Raw genomic sequence first — 18,720 nt, 5'->3', positions numbered from 1 at the left:
ACTTGAAAATGCCACTTACTACATTTTTGCAGGTGCTCAGAAGACGAACAAGTCTTTAAGACTCAAATAATTGTCTCTTAAAGGGCAGGGCCCTCGGACACTGTGATATGCTTTGGAGGAGCAGGTGATTTGATCTTTTAGCTAAAAAGCATATCCTCTAAGTTCACTCCTTTTGTGTTCCTTTTCTACTTGGTGCTACAAAGAATTCAAAGTAACTATAACAAAACCATATTTATAGAAGAATGACAAACTATAAATATGAGAAAATCATAAATAAGAATAACAAATCAGAGCAAAGAAAATGGAAATAAGGCAAAAAGTCAGGATTGGTGGGATAAAAAGAGTACTGCTATACCAATAATAAGGACTTATGGTGTTTCTATAATTCAGCTATATATTTATATATGAGCTTCCTGGCAGCCAAGGAGAAAAGGGAGATTTGGTCCATTATGGAGTCTTATAGCCAGACAGGATGGAACATCTAAGTTTCTTGCAAAACTTTTTCATGTAGCACTTCAGTCAGGAGCAGTGAATGATGCAGGAGATCATTTATGTCTTCAATGACACCCCTCTGGTCATTGAATACAGTGATGGATTCAATGACATCCCTCTAGTCATTGGATATGGTGCAAATACAGTGATTGATATTTGCCAGTGAAAGACTGTGTATCAGCAGAGATTCTCCTATGAGCAGTCAAAGGCCTCCTGTGACTTGTACCAAAGCAGGCTGAGTGTGGGGAAGACAGAGAAATCTCATTTCATTAGATTACATCTCAGTCAACAGGGTGGCCATATAAGATACCATCCAAACTGGGACACTTGGAGAATGAAATGGGAACTACTAACAATCATCGAGGAACAACAGGAATAAACAAAGACAGTCCCAGGCAAACCAGGACAAAATGGTTACCCTTACAATTAATATTTGCCTTACGGCCAAAACTAGGCATAAGTGCCAACTGTCTCTGGGTGTCTCGTACATACTTTTGATCTCTTCTATGGAGACTAAAGTTACACCGTGATCTTCTGATAGATTCTTAGAGACTGACTGTCTAGTCCATTCCTCTCACTTGACAGAAGAGACTGAAGGCTAGAAAGGTGATATGATTTTCCCTGAAAAGCACACGGGAATGGTGGCAGGACTGGACCATCCTGTGCCTCTTGACCCCCCAGCCAGGACTGTCTCCCACCTCAATTAATAGAAGTTCTCTGTGGCTTCTGTGGCATGATGGGCACTGCAGTCTATGGCCCCTAGTCCTATGGAAGCACTGGCATGGCCCCAGGGGACATCGCTGTATCCACGGCAAGAGGGAGTAAGGAATTGTCTAGCATCTGAACAATAGAGTTGCCCTTTCAACCTATGTCCTAACCACACTGCAGCTGCTGGACAGAAGAAAGGGGAGCCCAGCAAAGGTGGGGGAACTCGTCCTGGCAGCCTTACCCCAGGTCTTGCTTACCTAAGCTAAGGCGGGCAGAAGTGCTGAGCCTTCTAAAAATCAGACATAGTAGACATGGTTTGCAGCACAGAGAGAACTGCTCTTCGGGCTGGGCTGGGTCTCCTCAGCCTGGCTGCACTGTGATGGAGAGGCCTTTGGGTGCTATGTGTGGATAATCAAGGGTTGGCTATACTTACTATTCTTATTGATCCTTTCACACAAGGATCTGAGAGCAGCCCCGAAACACTAGCTAGTGGTAAGCTTTGCTTCTTCCGATGGATGGATGGGACCCTGCGGCATGACTGGGTGGTGAAATGATCAATCTGAGTGGGGGTCAGCTGGCCAGGCAGGACTCTACATTGCTTAGTCCTGCCTTCTCCCCTCACTGAGCCACAGGGCTCTCCTTGGCAGGTGGTGGAGCGCCCAGCAGCTGGGGTTTGGTGCAATTCCCAGGGCCAGGTGGGAGGGGCAGGGTAGATGAAGGAGACAGTCAGATGACTGTTGCATCATCAGGTGACTACAGGGCCAGCACTGCCTGCCCAGGGTCAGTGTCCAGCCTGCACCTGTGGGCTGGACATGGTGTTTCTCCAAGCAGAGGCCTCCTACCCACACTTCTGAGTGGGGAGCAAAGAGGCCACAGGAGCACCGTTGGCTGCCAGGGCGCAGAGTGAGCGAGGCCTGTGAGCTGGAGGGGCCACCCTGTCATTCTGCACAACAGGCATCTGAGCCATGGTGGAGAGTGGCTAGCCCAAGCCACGCTGGGGCTTGGACTTCTGGACTAGTGCTCTCTGCCAGCCTGCTCTACCACACCACGACAGGTATGAAGTGCTTAATAGGAGGGGCAGGGGGAGAAGGGCAGCCAGGACCACAGGTGCAGATGTAGGGGAACCTGCAGGACCTAAGGAGACTTCTGTCTTGGAATGGATTCCAAATGTGGTGCGGCATAAACCAAAGGACCGTTCTAATGACTGTGACCAACAGACACTAAGAAAATGGTTCTTTTCTACCTTCTGTGGTTCTGAGGGTATGTGTGAAATTTTAACACAAACTTGAAGTGATAAAGAAAAAAGCCACTTTTCCAGGGAATTGGTGAGAGCACCTATAAAAGTCGCCAGAGAAATGGGCCCAGGAGCTGGGCCAACAGAGGCCTGAACCCCAGACCAAAAGAGGATGGACAGCCTCTACTGATGGTCACAGAATGGGCCATGAGGCCAGCGAGAGCTCTCGCTCAGAGACCAGCTTATAACCCTGAGGGGAACCTGAGCTTCAGCAGCCAACTGGTTAGCTCCCACTTCAGGAAGCTTCCTTTGGTCTAACTGTGGGAGCAGCCCAATAGGAAGGAGATCCGGACTTGCTGGGGTTGGAGCTACAAAAGCCTCAGGGGAGTGGGAAGTAATGGAGGAGCCCGGGGCCAAGGCAGGGAGGCCTGAAGCTCTGGAACCAAACTGGAAAGCACCTTCTGTATTGAAGGCGTCAGGACAACATGACCATGGCCCAGGGTGGACACCCCAGAAGACATTTCCAGAGGGCAGGTGGGAGATGGGCTCTCTCAGGTGGACAATTCCACCAGTCCTGGCAGGAGGCCAGCTTGAATCTGCCTTGGGCTCTAGACTGAGGAGCTGGGGTCCCCAGTCAAAGTTAGATAAGGCTGGGGCAAGATGGGGGCAGGGGCCTGATGTCCAAGGAGCTGTTAGGCTAAGCTGGCCCCAGGCTGGTGGGGCTTAATACAGCTCTTTGCTTGTAATTTACTTACACACACACACCCCCACATATCCCAACATGCCAAAATCTGGTCAAAAATTTTACTGGCAGTAATAAAACATACTGATGTCAAAAATATAAGAAAACTTTCCTATTAACTTTAATACCTGGGAACCCAGGGCACAAGGCCACAGGCTGAAGAGGAGGTACTCAGTAAATATTCTTATTTAATGACCTAGCAACAAAGCCAGTGCCCCTTCTAAAAATCTCTGTGTACAACACTCTGTGTGTGTGTGCATGTATGCATGTGTGTGTTTAAGCTGGAGCAGAATTCTTCACTTGCAAAAAAATACTAAAAGTGGCTGTGGGCTCAGGTGATGGCAAAACAAGCCAGATATAAGCATATGGGTCTGGAGACTAACAGGGATTGGTAGTCAAAGAGTCACAGAAGGATGTCTGGGCAAAGAGAGAGGCCAAGGTCAAGGTGGAGCTCTGGCTGGGAACAGGGATTGTGGCAGAGACTGAAAATTTCTTCCATTAGCCAGTTCTCTGTCTTGTAGTAATCAAAGGCCCCCAAGCTGGGTCTATGGCCACCCGCTAGAGGCTGCCTTTCCCAGCCTCTCTTGCAGCTAGTTCTGGCCAATGATGTATGCAACTTCTAGGCCACAGCCAGAAGGAAAAGTGCTTGCCCTCCACCTCTCCATTTTGTCAGGAAGGAACATGGATGTGGTGGGGGTGAGCCAACTGTGACCACATGGACAAGAACATCACCCCCAGGAACAGTGGGACAAGAAGACAAGAAGACAGTGTGAAGCAAAGCCACCTGCCCCTGAGAGAGACATACATCTTTGAGCTTGTTACTTGGTCCCTTTTGGAGCAGTTGAACAAATACACTAACTCATCCAGGGGATTGGAGTGTGATGTTGGTGTCTGGGAGGCTGAAAAGGTTTTGCCAGAACCCAGGTCTAGGTAAGTGGGGACACAGGGAGAGGTAGCAACACATATCAGGGTTTAGTTCTAAAGCACAAGACAGGCACCTGTAGCAAGGTAAGCATCCAGCCACTAAACCCATGCATGCGGCAACACAGCACAGTGACTCCCAAGGTAGCTTTGAGACTCAGGCAGCCTGCAGCTGAACCCTGGCTCCTCCATCTCCTAACTGAGGGTCCCCTAATCTGGACACCCCTCTAAGACTTAGTCTCCCCATCTGTAAAAAGGGACAGTAAAACTGTCATGTGTGGTTTAAATTGAGTTGACTCATATAAATCGCTTGGCATGGCACCTGACATATAGTAAGCATTCAATAAATAATAATCATCATTGCTATTGGAGAAAGCATTTCTGTGGAGGGGCTGTCATGGCTGTGTGGAAAGATCTCTAGACTAGATTCCAGTCCTGGCTCTGCTGCTTTTAGGCTGACAGGCTGTCATAAGACTGACTGGGGTTATCATGTATGTAAAGTCCTGGGCACACAGCTGGTGCTCAAGAAATGAGAACCAAGGTTGAATTCGGAGGTCAAAGCAGGGCCACCACAGAAACCAGTGTCACACTGACCCACCAGGATATTGGGAGAGACCTGAATTCCCCTAAACAGGGGAAGCATTGGTTCTTGAGTTGGGCAGAGCCTTGGCCTGCATGCTGGAGCCACGTGGTCTTAGCAGTGGGGATAAGAACACAGGCAGGCGATCAGGTGATGAAAGGTCTGATGGATCTGACTTTATGGGACACTTTTCAGATTGAAAGCTTCATACCACCCCAGGGCACAAGCTAGAACTGATAATCATGGATGAAAATCATCACGATCCTGGCCACCAGATCCATCTTCCTGACTCCATGGAAGCCACACTAGATGGTTCTCCTACTGAGATTGAGACTTTGCAGCCTCCAATGTACTTCTTGGTCACTGGATTTTCATGAGATAATGACCATTCAGTGAGGACCATGGCAGAGCGGCTCTGTCTTGTCAGTGTCCTGAATTCTAGCCTCAATTACTGCCAAATAGAGGAGTCACATGAGCACACTCCTGTCCTCAAACTCACAACACTTGCATCCCTCTTATTGCCATTTGATTCTGGGAGACACTGACTCCCAGAGAAGAGGCATGACCGACCCAACGAGAGCGGGCTGGGAAGTCTTCAAGCCAAACTAAAGACATTTCTGAGTCCTCCGATCTGCTGTTTGAGGTCAATTCCTCCTGAAGAGCAGGTGCTGCCTGACACTGACTTGACCTGCTTGGGAGCTCTACAGGGGCAGAGAGGTCTGGGCTGCAGGTGGGACAGTGAGTAGCACACCTGGTGAGAGCCAGGGGGCTGAGCACCTGGGTCTCCTCACCACAGGCAGCCGGCTGCCTCCCTGGCTTGCTTTCTTCAACTTTCTCTGGGGGTTGGTCTGTGGGTTTCTTCCAGCAAGGGCAGATCAGGAGGCCTGGCGTCACCTGGGCTGCCATGGGTCCGGTAACCTGTGGCAGGAAGCCCTGGAACACACAGGTCTACTGTGTGACCCTAGGTAAGGCACTTTCCTCTCTGGGCCTCAGTTTTCCCTTCTGTAACATGAAATTGGGCTGAATGATCTCAAGATCACTTCCTTTCTGACAATTTTGGATTTTGAAATCTAAGACCAGGTGACCGTGTGGCCAACTGAAAAATACTGGCCACATTTCCTAGTTTGCTCAGGCTGGCTGCAATATTGACCTTAAGCTGAGGAGAATTCCACACGGTAACTTATGCCTCAAATTCCTGTTAGACCTTGGTCAGAGTGAGGATCCATCTAGGGATACCTGCTAATCTTTGTAAAAGGCAACCCTCCCCGTGGGACTGACTGAGAGGTGGACTGGCAAGGTCAGGCTCACCTACTGGCCCACCATCCTCTTGGCTTCTCTGGGGGAAGGGCTGGGGAAGGATCCTGTGCTGGCCTGAGCTATAGTTGCTGACACCAGGCAACCTGCAATTGTTGGTGGAAGCCATGCCTTTTCTGCAGATGCTTGGCTCACCTATAACATTCTAACCTCACTCAGGTCAGGGTATCCCACAGCATTGACCTACCAGCAATCAGGGGGTTCTGTGCAGAGAAAACTACCCCTGCCCAGGGATCCGCATGTATCCCAGCAAGCAGCCCAGGCCTCCTGGACACCGGCTTCTGCCAGTCTAGGCCCTGGCCAGGTCCTGACCTGCTGACCCTCTCTTGGGCTGTCACCACCTCCACCCCTGTCCCCAGCCATGTCATCAATCCCCAAATCTGGTTGTTTCTGTTCCCTGCCTCTCCTTTGGGCTTGGGTTCCTACCCCTAGTTTTGTCGAGACCAGAAGTTCCAAAGACCAACGACAGAACAGAAATGCTGGGGAGCTTTCTCCTTCTTTTAAACAAAAATTCTTAAATGAAAAATTACTTGAAAAATTTTAAACCACTGCAGAATTGTACCATCCTTGGCTCTTTCCCCTGAATCTCCCTGTACCCACATGCTCCTCCCCAGAGAAGCTACAGTTAATTTAATATATGTTCTTCCCGACGTCCTAATGTATTTATATTGATCTGCGACTTGTTTTTTTTCTTTTTTTAAATCTATGTATGGATATCTAGGTTTACCTCTTTCTTTTTGTGGGCAGCAGCACTGTATTCCATTTTTGGCTGTACTCAAACTCAGCCAGTCCCTTACTGATAGATATGAAGGTTGTTTCCAGCTGTTTCTATTCCAAGAAATGCTACATAGAATATCTTCTGCATACTTGTATGAGTATATCACAGGCTAACCTCCTAGAAGGGAGAATACTTGATTAAAGGGAATACACGTTGAAGCTTTTCATGGGGACTGGCAAATAGCTCTTCAAAAAGCAGAAATTTACACTTCCGCCAATGGCAGGTGAGCACTATTTCCCTAACCTCCTGCCTATCTGGAATATAAAGTGTCTCTTTAACATTAGCTAATAAGAAAGGCAAAATGGTTGTATTTGGTTCCCATTGCTGCTGTAAGAAATTACCACAAATTTAGTGGCTTAATGCAAAATTTACTATCTTACAGTTCGAGTGGTCAGACGTCTGAAATAGGTCTCACTCGGCTAAAAGCAAGGTGTCAGCGGGGCCACTTTTCTTTCTGGGGGCCCTAGAGGAGAATCCCTTTCCTTGCCTTTCCCAACTTCTAGAGGGTACCTGAATTCCTTGGCTCATGGAAGGCTCCCCTTCCACCTGCAAAGCTGGTAACAGCCAGCCGCATCTTTCTCATAACAAATCATTCTAATATTGACTCCTCTCTCCCTCTCCTAAGGACTCTTGTGATTACATTGAGTCCACCTGGGTAATCTCTCCACCTCAAGATCCTTAATTAAATAACATCTACAAATTATCTTTTGCCATAATGGGCAACATATTCAGTTTCCAGGGCTTAGAATGTGGATAGTTTGGGGGTCCATTATTTTGCCTACCACAAAGATATCTTATGTTTCAGTTATAATTATTTTATTATTATTTTTTGAAATGGAGTCTCGCTCTGTTGCCCAGGATGGAGTGCAGTGACTTGATCTCAGCTCATTCCAACCTCTGCCTCCTGGGTTCATGCAATTCTCCTGCCTCAGCCTCCTGAGTAGCTGGGATTACAGGCGTGCACCACCACACCCAGATAATTTTCATATTTTTAGTAGAGATGGGGTTTCACCATGGCGGCCAGACTGGTCTTGAACTCCTGACCTCAAGTGATCCCCTGCCTCAGCATCCCGAAGTGCTGGGATTACAGGTGTGAGCCACCCCGCCTGGCTGATATCTTATGTTTTAAAACCTATTTCTTGATCTCTAGAGAGGCTTAGCATTTTTGCATAAACATATTCACCAGTTATTTCATTTGGGAGACTATTTTTCTGGTTTACATAAACTCTTTTGATATTGAAGCTATTGATCCTTTACATATAGGTTGCAGATATCTTCTCTTTATCATTAGTCTTAGCTGTACAGAAATTTTTTTTGTTTCCATGTGGTTAAATGTACCATTAATTTTTCCCTTTATGACTTTTAGGTTTCACATCCAATATTATTTTTTAGAATGTCACCCAAATTTTCTTCTAGTTCCATTATGATTTATTTTTTCCCTCCTTTCCTCTCTTCTTTCCTTTCCATTGTCACCTTGGCTCCATCTGGCACTTATTTGTGTGTAAGGAGTGAGGTAAAGATAAAGCTTAAGTTTTTTTACTCCCTAGCTAGCCAGTTGTCCCAACAGCATTATTGAATAGTCCACCTCCCCACCTCTGAAATGTCTGTGGTGTCTGATAAAAGCACAGGTTCTAGCCCTATTCCAAATCCACTGAAATAGAATTTGTGGGAAAGGGACCCAGAATCTATATTTTTGCTAATTCCCCATGTGAATATTGTAAATCTGGCATACATGTTTCTACTGGCATTTGGGGAAGCTGATGAAATTCCTCCAACTGCCTCCTAATCACCTGGCTTCCAGGTTTCTAGCCTTCTCCCAGTCCACCCCACTCCACTATTCATTGTGGAAAGAGAAATCTCTTCAGTTGCCAAGCTCACCAGACCTCTCCCCTTGTCAGGAATTCTCAGTAGCCCCCCAATGCAGAGAGATTCAGCCATTGGCGTTTCAGTCCTGTCAAAATAGGGCCCACCCAGTCTTCCTGGCCTCCTCTCTCTCCATCCTGCTCTTACACTTTGAACTCTCTGCCTTTACACATTGTTGTTTCTGGTGGGACATGCCGAGAAAGGAGTCTGGAGACTAATTCCACAGAGGAGTCAGCGTACCCTTGTTTGAGCTGGGTTTTGAACTATGGGAAGATGTTGATGGTGAGATTTGCAAGAAGGAGACTCTAGGTGGGAGGTTTGTGATGATTAATATCGAATGTCAACTTGATTGGATTGAAGGATGCAGAGGGTGTTGCCAAAGGAGATTAACATTTGAGTCAGTGGACTGGGAAAGGCAGACCCACCCTCAATCTGGGTGGGCACCATCTAATCAGCTGCCAGTGTGTCCAGGATAAAAGCAGGTAGAAGAACATGAAAAGACTAGACTGGCTTAGCCTCCTGGCCTACATCTTTCTCCTGCACTGGATGCTTCCTGCCCTCAAACATTGGACGCCAAGTTCTTCAGCTTTGGGACTCAGACTGGCTTCCTTGCTTGCAGACGGCCTATTGTGGGACCTCACCTTGTGATCGTGTGAGTCAATACTCCTCAATAAACTCCCCTTTATGTATACATCTATCCTAGTAGTTCTGTCCCTCTAGAGAACCCTGACTAATACAAGGTTCAATGTACGCAAAGCACAGGGGGCTGGAATGTGGCCACAGGAAATGTTTCAGGGTTCCAGGCAGGAGCCCCACGATGTGCTGGGATGGCTTCTGGACACTGGGAGGTGTTTCCACACGTCCCCTCCTAGGCCCCAGAATGATGAGATAAAGTCCCAAACTGTGAAGCCTCATTATGTCAAGCAGATCTTCTAACAGAGCTGTGGTCAGTGACTGCCCTCTGAAAGCAGGTGGAAGGCACAACTGGGTCCCCATGGGGTGGGCAAGGGCGCACTGCTGCTGCTGGGCTGGGCCATGCTTCCAGGGTGACCAGCCCCTCACACCCTCTGACCTGGATTCATTCATGGAAAACAGGCACCACCTAGAGTCCACAGATAGCCTGTGTTGGAAGGAAGAGGTTTTCTGCTAATCCAATGGGTCAAACAGTGCTGTTCCCCCAAGAAGCCTGGGATGTCTGCCTTGAGCCAGGCCTGCGGCTTAACCAGTTCATCAGTGTCTTCCAGGTGAACCTGCCTCCCCCTGGCCTGGGCAGGAACTAGGCTCCATTCAGATTTGCATTTCCAGTGCCTGATACAGAACTCCACACTCAGTAAAATATTAAAAATATTTAAAAACACTTAACTGACCACCTACCATGCCCAAACAAAACAAACATATTGATTCTTACACATCCCCTTTTTATAGATGGGGGCAGGGCTGAGGCTAATTGCTTCAGATCAGACACAAAAAGGCAAAGGCAGGATTTGAACCCTGAGTGCTGGCCAACATCCAGGAAACCCCCAAGGGCCCTGATCTTGGTCAGAATGACCGAGTGGATCCTACCTTCCTTCCCTGTATCTGAGATCCTCCAGGAAGTCTTCCCTGGTTAACTGCAGCCACCTACATACACTTGCATCAAAGTCCTCCCTGCATGCAAGTCACTCTGCATGACCATGTTAACCTTAGGGCTGAGTTTCTTGTTAACTGCTTTTTCCCTCAATAATGAGTGGTGGATTTTTCACTGTCTGGGAGGCTCTTAAATCATTTCCCTTGGATGACTGGTCTCTGTGTTCCTACTTTTCCTTCTCCTCCTCCCTCCCAACTCCAAGACCTAAACAGGGCTTGGAATTTCTGCACACTGGTCAAAAAGCAAATTCTATTGAAAGCAAACAGAAGCCTAGGCAATCCTAGACGAGTTAGACCCGGCTGGTATTTGTCTTCCTGTTAGAGAGCTCAGGGATCCAGGTGAAACTGATATCACCAAGGAGAATGAAGTCTCCTGTGACATCCCCATAGAAAGCAAAAACACATTTCACAGTCAAGATCAAGCAATGATGTAGCAAAAACTCTACTCTGCCAGACTTGCAGAGGCCCAGATTTCCCCTGATTGTCTGTGGTCATAATAATTCAGAGGAAGCTCATCTAAACCAATGTCCTGTGCCTAGACGGAGCAAATGAACTCTGACTATGTGCCAGGGCTGTTCTTAGTATGTTACACAAATTCACTGATTTATTCCTCACAATGACCCTATCAGGCAGGTACTATTATCATTCCCATTTTACAGGTGAGGAAACTGAGGCCCAAAATCACAAAACTGATAAGTAGCAGAGACAGAACCTGAACTTGGACCATCAGGTGACTCCTGCAGTGGTGACCCTCAAGGCAGCCAGGCTACACCAGCCTCACAGAGAGGACACAGATTTGAATCACAGTCCTGACACTGCAGGTAACAAAACACTGTTTTTAGCAGCCTTCCTTTCCTTCATAAGGGCTAAGCTTGTTAACCTTTTTTTACCTTTCACCTGGAAAAGTATCGACAGTGTTTAAGCGTTGCTTCCATTGAGACCGAAAATGAACTGTCATCAGCTGCTACAGCCTTACCTCACCTACACACATCTACAAACAAGGCCCAGATGCTTGTAGCTAATTCATCTAAGTTATCTAATGTAATGTACATAGCTAGCTATCCACCTACCTATCTCATTGTTTATTTACATCCGATTTTTCCCGTGAGGATTAAAAGAGGCTTCTGGACACCCATGAGAACTCAGTGGGCATCTATGAACTTAACTCAACCTGTTTATCTTAAATGGTCCAGGAAGTGCTTGTGGGTGAAAGAGCTTAGGGAAGAACAAAGCCTGAAATGAGAGTTGCGCAGGCCCAGCAGGCTTGTCTTCTGGCCATTTGTGTCCAGCCAGTCTCTCATCAACACTGCCTAAGAGAGACCCAAATTCCACATTTGCTGCAGTGGCCTGATCTCTTGTCAGTTTCTGGCAGGTCTCTAGTGGTTCCTTTGATGGCATTTTGTTTCTATACACGTGACTGTGGCACAAAAGGCACACCTACCTACAAGCTTCCTAGGTAGTTACGGTTCTTGTGTCTACTATGGAGAGCAATACATAGAATACACAATAATATATACACACACACACTATAAGATGAACCACAGAAGAAAAAATGACTGGGAGACTGGGTGACATATAGAGCGTAGTCCAACAGAAGAAGTGGCGACTGCCTGTGGCTTCTGTCATTCTTGCCCACATGGCAGGATAGATATAACTGTATAGTAATGATAAAGCAGTTATAATGATCACTCTACTGCAACTCATTTCTTCATTTCTCCACTCAGTCTGCAAGTACTACGTGGGCCTTCTCAATGCCAGGCCAGTAAGATGAAAACAGACATAAATCATAGGCCTTACTATAAGCTACAGTAATCAAGACAGTATAGTATCGATACAAAGAGACACAAGAAAATCAATGGAAACAGAGTAGGGTAAGGAAACATACTCCCACACATACAGTCACATGATGTTACTTATTTATTTATTTATTTAGGGACAGGATCTCATTCTGTTGCCCAAACTGGAGTGTAATGGCACAATTTCAGCTCACTGCAACCTCCACCTCCTGGGCTCAGGTGATTCTCCCACCTCAGCCTCCCAAGCAGCTGGGACTACAGACACGTGCCACCATGCTCAGCTAATTTTTATATCTTTTTTTAGAGATGGGGTTTCACCATGTTGGCCAAGCTGGTCTTGAACTCCTGGGCTCAAGTGATCCACCCACCTTGGCCTCCCAAAGTGTTAGAATTACAAGTGTGAGCCACCACGCCCAGTCTCAGTCACCTGATTTACAAGAAAAATGCATCTGATAGAGAAAATAATGGTCTTTTCAATAAATGGCGCTAAAGCTATTGGATATCCATATTAAAAAATGAACCTTGACCCCCGACATCATACCATACACAGAAAACGAATGTGAAATGAATAAATGATAGGCCTGAATACAAAAGATTAAACAATAAAGCTTGTAGAAGAAAACAAGAAAATATCTTCACGGAACTTGGGGTAGGCAAAGATTTCTTACTCAATTGACAAACGTGTAATCACATAATCATAAAGGAAAGAAGCTAAATTGTGCTTCATTAAAATTTAAAACTTCTGTTCAACAAAGACTCTAATAATAGAGTACAAAGACAAACCATGGGTTGGGAGAGGATATTTGCAACACATGTTTGAAAACAAATTCCTAAAAATGAGTAAGAAAAAGGCAGTCAACGCACCTGAAAATGGCAAAAGTTAACTCAAAATGAATCAAAGACCTGAACTCAGAGATAAAACTATAGAACTCTTAGAAAACATAAGGAAGAAGCTTCATCACATTGGATTTGGCAGTAACTTCTTAGATGTGGCACCAAAAGCATACACAACAAAAGTACAAATAGATAAATTGCCTATATCAAAATTTAAAAACTTCTATGCATGAAAGGACAACATCAACAGAGTAAAAAGACAAGAATGAGAGAAAACGCTTGTAAATCATATATCTGATAAGGGATTAACATGCAGCACTCCAAAACTCAACAACAAAAAGCCAAGCAAAACGATTTTTTAAAAAATGAGCAAAGGACTTGAAGAGACGTTTCTCCAAAGATCTACAAATGGCCAAGAAGCACGTGAAAAGATGCTCACCATTACCAATTACTAGGGAAATGAAAAATCAAAACCATGAAGATACCACCTCACACACATTAAAATGGCTACAACAAAAAAAAGAAAAAGAAGTATTTGCAAGGATGTAGAGAAAGTGAGTGGAACTGTTGCACTCTGCTGGTAGGAATGTAAAACGGTGCAGCCTCTATGGAAAACACTGTGGTAGTTCCTCAAAAAATAAAAAATAGAATTACCATCTAATCCAGCAATTCCCCTTCTGGGTATATACTCAAAAGAATTGAAATCAGAGTCTCAAAGAGATATGTGTACATCTATGTTCATAGCGGCATGATTTACAACAGCCAAAGGTGGAAGCAATCCAAAATGTCCATTGATGAATGAATGGATAAAAAATTCATTCATGTTGTAGCATGTGTCAGAATTTCCTTCTTTAAGATGGAATAATATTCCATTGTGTGTATGAAACTTGATGACATTATGCTAAGTAAGATAAGCCAGCCACAAATGAACAAATACTGCATAATTTCACTTATATGAAGTACTTAGAGTAATCAAATTCATAGAGACAGAAAGTCAACTGGTGGTTGCCAGAGGCTGTGGGAATGGGGGGCTGTTGTTTTATGGGTATACAGTTTCAGCTTTTCAGAATGAAAAGTAATCTAGAGATTGGTTGCACAGCAATGTGACTGCTTAATACTACTGAATTTAAAATAGTAAAGTTGGTCAATGTTATGTCTATTTTACCACAATTTTTAAAATAGCAAAAGATTTTAACAGGCACTACAAGCAAGAGGTTATCTAAATGGTCAATAAGAATATGTCATGAAGTTTTCCCCTATGTTTTCTTCTAGAAGTTTTATGTCATGAAGTTTTCTCCTATGTTTTCTTCTAGGAGTTTTACAGTCTTAGGTTTTACATCCAAGTCTTTAATGCATTTTGAGTTGATCTTTATGTACGGTGATTTTTATGTATGGTTAATTTTTATGTAAGATAAGGATCCAATTTCATTCTTTTGCATATGAATATCCAGTTTTCCCAGCACCATTTATTGAAGAGACTACCCTTCCTCCATTGTGTTTTCTTGGCACCCGTGTTGAAGATCAGTCAGCATATATACTGGATTTATTTCTGGGTTCTCTGTTCTGTTTCATTGGTCTACATGTCTGTCTTTATGTCAGTACCATACTGTTTTGATTAGTGTAATTTTTTATGCTTTGAAATTAGGAAATGTGAGGCTTCCAGCTTGTTCTTGTGTCAGAGGATTGATTTGACTATTTGTGTTTTTTGTGGTTCCACATAAATCACAGAATTGTTTTTTCTATTTAGGCAAAGTAATGTAATTGAGATTTTTATGGGGGTTTCATTGACTCTGTAGATTGTTTTGGGTAGTATGGACATGTTAACAATATTAATTCTTCCAATCCATGAACACAGGATGTCTTTCTCTTTGTTTGTGTCTTCTTTAATTTCTTTATTAAATGTTTTGTAGTTTCCAGTACACAAGTCTTTCATTTCCTTAGTTAAGTTTATTCCTAAGTATTGTTTTTGGTGTTATTATAAGTGACATTATTTTTCTAATTTTCTTTTCAGCTAGTTTGTTGTTAGTGTATAGAAATGCCATTGATTTTTGTAAATGATTTTGTATCCTGCAACTTTACTAAATTTGTTAATTAGTTCTAATACTTTTTAATGGAATCTTTAGGATTTTATATTATTTTGTCTGCAAACAGGAACAATTTTACTTCTTCCTTTCTGATTTAAATGTCTTTAATTTTTTTCTTGCCTAATTGCTCTGGCTAGGACTTCCAGTACTGTCTTGAATAGAAATGGCAAGCAAGGGCATTCTTGCCCTTAGCTTATTCCTGATTTTAGAGAAAAAACTTTTCCGTTTTTCACCACTGAGTATAATATTAGCTGTAAGCTTGTTATATATGGCTTTTATTATGTTGAAGTACTTTCCCTCTAGTCTTAGTTTTTTGAGAACTTTGATCAAAAAGGTGTGTTGAATTTTGTCAAATGCCTTTTCTGCATCTGTTGAGATGCTCATGTGATTTTAAGTCTTTATTCTGATAATGTGATGTATAACATTAATTAACTTTTGTATATTGAACCATCTTTGTACCCCAGGGATAAATCCCACTTGGTCATGGTGTATGATCCCTTTAATGCACTATTTGGTGTGATGTGCTAGTATTTTGTTGAGGATTTTTGCATCTATATTCATTAAGAATATTAGCCTGTAGTTTTCTTTTCTTGTGGTGTCTTTGTTTAGCTTTTGTATCAGAGTAATGCTAGCTTCATAAATGAGTTTGGAGGTGTTCCCTCCTCTTCAATTTTTTTTGGAAGATTTTCAGAAGGATCAATGTTAAATCTTTAAAAAATATTTTGGTAGAATTCACCAGTGAAGCTATCTGGTCCTGGGCTTTTCCTTGTTGGGAGTTTTTTGATTACTGACTCAATCTTCATATTAGTTATAGGTCTGCTTAGACTTTATATTTCTTCATAATTTAGTCTTGTATTTTTCTGGGAACATATCCATTTCTTTTAAGTTATCCAGTTTGTTGGCATAGAATTGTTCATAGTAGTCTCTTATCCTTTTTATTTCTGTGGCATCAGTTGTGATGTCTCTTCTTTAATTTATAATTTTATTTATTTGAGTCTTCTCTCTTTTTTTCCTAGCATAGCTAATGATTTGTCAATTTAAAAAATCTTTTCAAAAAACCAACTCTTAGTTTCATTGATTTTTTCCTATTGTTTTTGTATTGTTTATTTCTTCTGTAATCCTTATATCTTTCCTTCTGTTAACCTTGGCCTTAATTTCTTTTTCTAGGTCTTTGAGGTATAAAGTTAGGTTGCTTATTTGAGATCTTTCTTCTATTTTAATGTAGGCATTTATCACAATGAACTCTCTGAGTACAGGTTTTGCTGAATCCTATAAGTTTTGGTATGTTGTGTTTTTGTTTTCATTTCTCTTGAGATATTTTCTAATTTCTTTTTTGATTTCTTCTTTGACCCAATGGTTGTTTACAGGGTGTCATTTAATTTCCACATATTTTTGAATTTTCAATTTCCTTCTGCTGTTGATTTCTATTTCTATTTATTTATTTATTTTTATTTTTTATTTTTTGAGACTGAGTCTCGCCCTGTCACCCAGGCTGCAGTGTAGCGGCGTGATCTCTGCTCACTGCAACCTCCACCTCCCGGGTTCAAGCAATTCTCCTGCCCCAGCCTCCCGAATAGCTGGGATTACAGGCACGCACTGTCATGCTCAGCTACTTTTTTGTATCTTTAGTAGCGACGTGGTTTCACCATGTTGGCCAGGCTGGTCTCGAACTCCTGACCTCAGGTGATCCGCCCACCTCGGCCTCCCAAAGCGCTGGGATTACAGTCGTGAGCCACCACGCCTGGCCTATTTATTTTTTTAGATGGAGTCTCACTGTCACCCAGGCTGGAGAGCAGTGGTGTGATCTCAGCTCACTGCAACCTCTGCCTACCAGGTTCAAGCGATTCTCCTGCCTCAGCCTCCTGAGCAGCTAGGATTACAGGCACCTGCCACCATGCCCATCTAATTTTTGTATTTTTAGTGGAAACGGGGTTTCACCATGTTGGCCAAGCTGGTCTTGAACTCCTGACCTCAAGTGATCCATCCACCTTGGCCTCCCAAAGTGCTGGGATTACAGGTGTGAGCTACTGTGCCTGGCCTGCTATTGATTTCTAGTTTCATCCCATTGTGATCAGAATATATATTTGGTATGCTTTCAATCTTAAATTTGTTAAGACTTGTGTTGTAACTTAACATGGAGAAAAATCCATGTGTGCTTGAAAAGAATGTGTATTCTGCTGCTATTTGGTGGAATTTTTTGGCATATATTTGTTAGGTCCATTTGGTCTATAGTGTTGTTCGAGTCATTTGCTTCTCTGTTGATCTTCTGTGTTGATATTCTATCCATTATTAAAAGTGAGGTATTGAAGCATATAAAACAATGCTCAATACAATTTTGTCATTAGGGAAATGTTAATTAAATCTACAACACATTCACCATAACAGCTAACATGAAGCAAACAAAATGACGCCAAGTGTTGGCAAGGATGTGGTATAACTGGAACTCTTCTTGTGCATTGTTAGTGGGAAGGTAAATAGACACATTTGGACAATTGATTGGCAAAGACTAATGCCACACACCTACCCTCAGACCCAGAAATTCCACTCCTAAGACTATATCCTATAGAAATGCCTATGTATGTCCTCCAAAAAACACAAAGAAGAATTTTCATAGCAGATCTATTCATGATAGCCAAAAAAACTGGAAACAGCTCAAATGCCAGCAACAAATAGAATGGATAAATAAATTGTGGTATATTCATATAACAATTATACATAGTAATAAAAAAGAACAAAGTACTGCTACAGACAAAAATATATATCTTACAGATATAATAATAAGTAAAGGAATTCAGACACAATAGACTATATGCCGTGTGATGATGTGAATGTGGAAACTCCACAATTCAGGTATTGTCAATGTGATAGTATTAAGAGGTGATTAGGCTGTGAAGATTCCTCCCTAGTGAATGGGATTAGGTGTCTCATAAAAGTGCTTGCTGAGGAGACTCCATCTCACTTGCCCTGGTACCTCTCACCATGTAAGAATGCAGCAAGAAGGCCCTCACCAGACACCATATGTCAGCACCCTGATCTTAGACTTCCCAGGCTCCAGAACTGTGAGAAATAAATTTCTTTACTTTATAGATTACCCAGCTTTAGTATTCTGTACTAGCAGCCTAAGACATACTATATGATTCCACTTAATTAAAGTTAAAGGATAGGCGAAAAACCAATCTTATGGTATTAGAAAACAGGATAGGCCAGGCACAGTGGCTCATGCCCATAATCTCAGCATTTTGGGAGGCCGAGGTGAGTGAACTGCCTGAGCCCAGGAATTCGAGACCAGCTTGGGCAATGTAGGGACACCTCATCTCTACAAAAAATAAATAAAATTAGCTGAGTGTGGTGGTGCACACCTGTGGTCCTAGCTACTTGGGAGGTGGAGGTGGGAGGATCGCTTGATCCCAGGAGGTAGAGGCTGTAGTGAGCTGAGATCACGCCACAGCACTCCAGTCTGGGTGACAGAATGAGACTCTGTCTCCAATAAAAAAAAAAAAAGAGAAAAGGAAGGGAAGGGAAGGGAAGCGGAGGGGTGGAGAGGGGAGGGGAGGGGAGGGAAGGGAAGGGAAGGGAGGAAAGGAAGGAAAGGAAGGAAGAAAGAAAAGAAATCAGGATAGTGGTTTCTGATTTCTAATGGGGCAGGTGGGTATTTACTCTGAAGGGGCATGAAGCAGTTTTCTGGGTGTACAATTGTTCCACATCTTGATGTGGTTACATAGATATTACATACACACATGCACGCACA

At 43.5% G+C, this 18,720-nt stretch overlaps 1 protein-coding gene across 7 annotated transcripts in view; it reads right to left on the bottom strand.

The window, feature by feature from the left end:
* HIVEP3 (HIVEP zinc finger 3) overlaps positions 1 to 18,720 on the bottom strand; it is a 408,429-nt gene that overhangs the window by 77,407 nt on the left and 312,302 nt on the right. The window contains exon 1 of one of the 7 annotated variants that reach the window (XM_009455327.5): positions 1,634 to 1,897. The exons of 5 other annotated variants lie outside the window; for them this stretch is intronic. The gene's annotated coding sequence lies outside the window, so the exon portion shown is untranslated. Of the gene's footprint in view, positions 1 to 1,457; positions 1,898 to 18,720 lie in introns of those variants that run through there. One more of the 7 variants, XM_016960299.4, reaches the window with a different exon arrangement.

This window comes from Pan troglodytes, chromosome 1 (genome assembly GCF_028858775.2).
Source record: "Pan troglodytes isolate AG18354 chromosome 1, NHGRI_mPanTro3-v2.0_pri, whole genome shotgun sequence".
Taxonomy (NCBI): Eukaryota; Metazoa; Chordata; class Mammalia; order Primates; family Hominidae; genus Pan; species Pan troglodytes.
This window is presented reverse-complemented; position numbering and strand designations above follow the sequence as displayed.